The sequence below is a fragment of the Geotrypetes seraphini genome, chromosome 16, assembly GCF_902459505.1.
Source record: "Geotrypetes seraphini chromosome 16, aGeoSer1.1, whole genome shotgun sequence".
NCBI classification, from domain to species: Eukaryota; Metazoa; Chordata; class Amphibia; order Gymnophiona; family Dermophiidae; genus Geotrypetes; species Geotrypetes seraphini.
Window position 1 is genome coordinate 15,256,043 of NC_047099.1, and position 7,305 is coordinate 15,263,347.

The following is a 7,305-nucleotide window of genomic DNA, read 5'->3' on the forward strand; positions in this document are numbered from 1 at the left end:
ATGTGTTGATTGGAGGAGGTGGTCTAGGAAATTCTACTGAGCAAACTCCAGGCCCATTTCCACCCCCCAGTTAGTCCACTTCACTCAACTGGTTCACACACTGAGTGGGTCTTTGGGTGTTGTTCCTGGGTAGTTGTTTTGGGACCTCTTCCAGTGGTTTGTCAGTATCTCCTTCTGGTCCAAGGAAGGAAACTTTGTTAACCTTAGCATTGACCTTCAGAATATGTTTGTAACAGCGCTGCTTGTGTGGCATTAGGCTATGTAGTGATCGAAAGAAAAAAACAGACCTTTGTACATTTTTGCACTCTATGGTGGGTGTATGAGGAGATTCACATTTCCTGCACAGCTAAGTCCGTGTGAAGTTACCTTGTGCTGTATTTGACATCTAGCAAGGTCTCTGTTTGGAAGGAAAGATCTAAACTTAAAAATTAAGTGGCCAGAAGTTATGGTAAAAGCAGATAGTGTAGCTAGTTTTAAGAAAGATTTGGACAAATTCCTGGAGGAAAAGTCCATAGTCTGTTATTAAGACATGGGGGAAGTATCTGCTTGCCCTGGAATGTTGCTACTCTTTGGGTTTTGACCAGGTATTAGTGACCTGGATTGGCTACCATGAGAATGGGTTACTGGGCATGATGGACCATTGGTCTGACCCAGTTAGGCTATTCTTATGTTATGTTCTCATCTGTAGGGGCCTTTGTTTTCACTTCTTATTTTAATGTATTTTTTTCTGGGAACTTAGTGTTTTTTATAATGGGAACAAAAATGGAAGAGAATTAATGTGTGTGGAATGGGGGGTAACTAATTTCTTCAGCTAAATAATTCAATCCACCTCAACCAGACATAGGAGAACTCACACACTATTCACACATCCTCCAACCAAAAACATCAAAAGAAAAAAACTGTTCGACAACCTCCTAGCCATTCGAGCTGCAACACTCGACCCCCAACTCTACAACCAATTGACATCGACCACAGACTGCAAAACCTTCAAAAAGAAATAAAAACCCTTCTATTCAAAAAACACATAAAACCGAACTAATACAATCAGAACTGTCCCAAGCATCACCTAAAACTACTCCATATGTACTTCTGATGTCATGACAATTCAGACATAATTTATATTATATTATGTTTGGAATAATGATTACATATATGAGGTTCAATAAAAGAAAATTTTCACTGCCTGTTTCTATTCTGACCATTTATTCCGTTTCATGGTCATTACAAAAAATATTTTTTTTACCGCGGGGTGTCAAAAAATGTTGGGCCCCGGGTGCCACATACCCTAGGTACGTATGCCACTGACTGGATATTCAATGTCAAAACCTCCACAGGTCTCTAATTTGAATATCTTGGTACAATACCATCAGTGGTGAGCAAAACCCTCATCACCAATGCTAAATTTTGACCCCCTTAGTTTGTCGATCAGATGTTATCAAGCTCATCCTCAGGACACACCTAGATAATCAGATTTTTAAGATATTCTCAATTAATATGTCTGAGACAGATTTGCATGAACTGCATATTCATTCTGATTATCCTGAAAATCCAAATGCCTGGCTGTGTTTCAAGGGCTGAATTGAGAACAACTGCTCTAGTTATTAATTATGCTTAGTAACTGATTAAACAAAGTTTTAATCCAAAACTACATAAAAAGATCCATTTACTGCAGTAACTTGTGGTAAGAGTTTGCAACTGTAATCTTATGATTTGCCAAATCCAATACCCTTGTGTTTCCAGCATTTTCCCATTTGGTTAATACAGAGAACATTTTATTACTGTGTGCTACCTTAATTGCAGATGATGTAAAGCAACTAGCTTTACTGATCGAGGTAGATATAATTCTTCCATTGTTTGTGGCTTGACCGTTCACACATGATAGCTACTTCGACATTAAGGGCCCAATCAGAAAATGACACCAAAATATGGGCACTGGAAGCAAATGGCACCCAGGGCTATTCTATAAAAGGTGCTCTAGAATAAAATTCTTTATAGAATAATGTTCAACACTGAATGCCGTGTCTAACTTTGGGCAATTTCTACAGAAGGTTTAATTTTGCACATACTATGACAATAATGAACCACACCCCTAACCCAGGGCATGTAGAGTACAACCTGATCACCATAAACCTTGCATTGTGCCAAAGAGAGTTCCTATGAATTCTTTTATGATCTTTTAATCAGATCCCAGGAGCTTTCCATAGTTTTATAACCTGTTTGGACAGCTATAGATCATCGAGAAAGAAGCACCTGTATTTGCCAAGATTTCACACTGTCAAGGTAATTCAGAAGTAAGTTTATCATGTATTTACTTATTAGTTTTTATGCTTTTTGTATGTTTCACTGAGCTGTATGACTCAAGTCCTGAGAATGTACGAGGGGCCGCTGGAAAGTTCTCAGCCCAACAAAGAAGTCGTGAAATTTACAAGTTATTCCACACTTTTTGTTTTGATGATATGATATGAAATGAAATGAAAAGTGTCAAGAAAAGTATGGAAAAACTTGTAAGTTTCAAGGCTCCACATCATCCTCTTCTTGGTTCAGCTGAGAACATTTCATGCGGCTTCTTCTACAAATGTCAAGAGAAGGCAATGATATATTTGTTTTTGATCTCATATATTCTAAATTGCAAAATAAAAAAGTGTGCAGTAAGGAATATCAAAAGCATTTAAGTGAATATTTTAATTTCAGAATAAAAAATTATGATTTTATTGATTTCATGCAAATGCATATCATACTGAGTTTCTAAGAGTATCCTATATAATAAAACCCTAGCCGTGCATGTGCACTCAACTGCTTGCTTCTGTGATTTCTGATCTGTGAGATATAGGTCCGTGGCTGCAGGAGTGCACATGCGCAAGTCCCCAGCCTTACTGCTTCCCAGCCGCCAGCATTGGACTCCCTGCTCTCCAGATCGCGGTGTCGACTCCCTCATGAGCCGCACCAGCATCAGAGAAGGCTTCCGATGCTGGCAGGGATCGAGAGGAGCCGCTGCGACACTCGCCCGGAGCAGGCCAGACCGCAGGCTGGGCAGGGAAGCGCCGAAAGAGACTCCAGCTGCGAGCCACTAAATGGAACCAGGCAGGCAGCCACGTGAGGGAGGGAAACAGAAACAAAAAAGGGTACGTGCAGGGAGAAGCTGGGCCTGCCTGCAGGAAACACGATAAGGGAAGGAGGGGGCCCTTGGAGCAGGCTATACCTCGGGAGGGAAGGGAGAGGGGCCAAAAGGAGCAGGCCACATTGTGCTAAGAATAGGGAAGGGGGTGGGGGAAAATGCTGATACTGCTGCACAGGGACTTGGAGGGGAAGGGAAATACCTGCTGCTGCTGCACAGGGAAATGGAGGGGGAGGGAAATGCTGTTGCAGCTGCACAGGGAAATGCAGGGAATTAATGACAGACAGACAGCAGGAAGGAGGGAGACAGAAAGAAAGGAGGGAAGACACAGGAGCAGGGAGAGGGACAGAAAGACAGAGATAGGGGGCCAGGGAGAGAGACAGAAAGACAGACATACATATATTCTAATGACTAGTAAAATCATAAAGTTCATATATTTTGCATTCTGAGATACATCTAGTTTAGAGCAGATGTAGATAATAATTACAAAGTACCAAGATTAAGTTTACAATTTCTGAGTTGTTTTTCATTTCTTACAACCTGATTTGGAAGACATTATGGAATCATGACTTAAAAAATATATTTTTATGATACTAGTGTGATGTAAAAAGGCTTTGCTATTATCAAAATGTATAATAAAGTAGTTGACCCTTATCCCTGATAGCAAATTAGCATCAGCTTTTACAAACCCGCTGTAGAGGATTTTATAGCAGGCCAACAAGGTACATACTCAAGCCCACGGTAGAAACCTCTATTGCAGATTTGTAAATGGAGTCCTAGTTTACTATGGACTACTTTTACTAAGGTGCACTAGTGGTTTTAGTGCACCCTTAGCATGTGCTACAATGCCATACACGCTAAAAGCTAATGCCGCCATGGAGCTTGCATTAGTATTTTTCATTTAGAGTGTGGTTAGCTAAAAACACCTTAGTAAAAGGAGCCCTATGTGTGCATGTGAGTATGATTCCTAATTGTCCAGTTTCCATTCAGAAGCCATAATCCTTCCGGGTATATTTCTGCTATTCTGATTTTGTTTGATCACCTCTGATGAGATGAAGCTCCTGTTTTGTTTGATGTCTTCCTGTTGTCTTCTATTTGTCTACTTTTTGTCCCAGTCATTTCATTGTAAACTGCTTTGATCAAGTTTTCAAAGAGCTCTATTGAAAAAATACTTGCAATAAATAAATTAATATATAAATAAAGATAGATACAAATTTAAGTCAACAAAATGAATCAGAACATCAATATATTTTACACAACCTAGAAGAAAAGGGAAGATCGTAAAAGGATATTGCAACTTTTTTTTTAATTCAATAAATTTTAAACAATAAACAACAAGTCAATATACTTGCATTAAGATTTAGGAATAATAATCAAGCACAAAAACAAATTATGCGCAATACAATATCTAAAATTGAAGATTAATTACTTATTATTTAGTCTACAATTTAGATCCAAGAAAAAGGAAAAATAATTTAGAAAACATATAGAATAATCTTATTAGATGACACAAAACTCGATCCAAGATGGCCGCGAGTGGCTGAATTTCGGAAGCATCTCCTGAGCATTCGGTAGATTTTGGAATTTACCTGTTTATAATTGTTCAGCTTGTTCTGAGAATTTCCTCATGCCTAAGAAGAGAGGGAGAAGTGCCGCCGGAGCCTCGCGGCGCTCTGAAAATCCTCCTCCTCTCACTATTGAACAGCTCTTGACTCGGCTTCAGAGGGAGCCGGTAACTTCGGAGAATCACCCGCAGGACTCAGCGGTACGGGGTGACGCCGCTAGGATCCAAGGGCTAGAGGTCACGCTGAGCCCGGAAGTAAGAGACACTCCCCCCCAACCGCAGCATACTAGCTCGCCGCAGGCACAAGGCGCGTCCATAGAGGCAGTCCCCGGTAGCCCAGGAGGCTGGTTCATCAGCGAGCTATGTTATGGATCTATCAAAAGACTTTTTGAGTCTGGAGAGGGGTACTGCGGCTGGAACATCAAGGAAAAGGGAGGCACAACAAGACTTGATACCCACAAGCTTGGCAGGTGAGACTTCTTCCTTTTTAGTTGCAAAACCCACTGAAATTACAATGGAGTCTCTTTGGGACTTAGTAGTTAAATTAGGAAATTCATTGAACCCACAAATTAAAGTACTGGAAATGAAAATTGATAAGCAGGAACAAGAACTGACTCAATTGCAATCAGAACTGACTTCAGTTAAAGCCATCTCAAAAAAAAATGAAAGTGAGATAGTAGGGGTTAAACAAGTATAAGAAACTATGATTAGAGATAGTACAAATATCAGGATGAAACTAGTACAAATATCAGGAAATGATTGAAAATGGCCAACGAGCCAATAATTTGCGGTTCCTAAACTTCCCTAGGATTTCTTCTATGTCTCCTAGGGAAATGTTAAAAAAATACTTTTTGGAGATTTTCTCAGTTTCAGAAGAATTAATTCCACCATTCACACAAGTATTTTACCTGCCTGATAGAAAATTGGATCAGCAATTGATCAAGAAGGGACAACAGGAATCAAAATTGGACATTACTACACTACTGGAAAGTTCAATGAAGGAATGAGTTAAACCTGTGACATTGCTGGTAACAGTTATATTGATGCCAGATAAGAACTGGATTATGAAGATGTTCTTTAAAAATAGAACTAAAGAGTTCCTGGGTCAGAAATTACAAATTTTTCCAAAGAGACTCAAAAACGAAGAAAGCAGTTTCTGTTATTAAAATCTGGTGTAGCTTCAGTGGGAGGAAAATTTTTCCTTAGATTTCCTTGTAAATGTATTGTTCATTATGGTTCAGATAAATATGTTTTCTTTGATCCGACACATCTAACTAAATTTGTGGCGTTGAAACGTCTTGAGAAAGCTGAAAAAATGGAAGTAACAACAGAAATACATGATTAAGCTCCCCGCGATGTCATCCACTTAGATTTTCTTAAGTTTAAGATTAATATTTTGATCTTTTTCGTTTTATCAGACTCTATTGAAGTCTAGATTGTGGACTAGAGATTGTCTTTATAAGGAAAAGATGTTATGATATTTAATATCTTCTATACTGTATTGTATTTTGCTTTCTTTTTCTTTGTTTGTCTTAATACAATCTTACTGTACAAAATGTTTATGCTTGGGAATATTGTATAAAATCATAAATAAATAAAAAAGAATAATCTTATTAGACGAGATCGGAGACATAGATAACTCCCAGAGAGCCGGTTTGTTACACTGTGGGTATTACAGTAGAACCAATAATGACTTCCTCCCCCTCTCAAGCTTTAAGAAATTCAGATAGCTGTCTCAGCTTGAAAAATAGGAATTTTTTTCCCTCTAAGAAATCACAGCATTTCGTAGAAAATTTTAAGACAACAGAAGCGCCCAGGGCCAAAACCCTAAGGGGCTCTGATGATCAAAAAGCCTGATCGTCTAAGTACCCATAACCAAAGCTGGTTTTAGATGTATCTAAAACCAGTTTAGGCCTTTCCCCTGCCTAAACGCATACAGCAAAAAGAGGCATTATTAGAGGAAGGGAAAGGGCGGAAGGTGAGCAGGAGGTGGGCCAACCTAAACAAAGTCATACAGCAGGTATAACCAAAACCTAAAACAGGCTGCCTAGTCGGCACTTATACGTTTTGACTTAGATCAAGTCAAAACAAGTATAAGTGCCAAAAAAGGGGCCACTGAGCCGATCGCGGCTTCCGTAATGAGGTCAGCAGCCCTGGCAACCTGCCCACCCACTACTGTAATCATCGTGGCAGGAGAGATGTCTCATCTCCCCTGCCACAAAGGCGATTGGCCACCCCCTGAACCGCGGAACATGGGAGTGAGGATCGTATAATGGCAGGCCTTAGGGCCTGATTGGCCCAGGTGCCTCAAGCCCTGTACACATCTGGGGCTTTTGGCGCCTGGGCAAACCAAAATTGGCCCAGTTGCCTAAGGCCTTTCCATTGGGTGGGCCTGAGGCACATGGGCTAGGTTGGGCTCATGTGCCTAAGGCCCCAGGTTTCGGGGTGCAAAGCAGGGGTTTGGGGGGTAATTGTGGGGGGGGTGCATCGAGGGCAGGAGAGCCTGGGGGTTTCAGCAGGGCAGGAGGGGTTGGGATCCCTCCTGCCCCGATCTTGTCGCAGGTGCGGTGGTGGGGGGTTTCGGCATGGCTGAAGGTGTTGGGTTCCTTCCTGCCCTGATCATGAC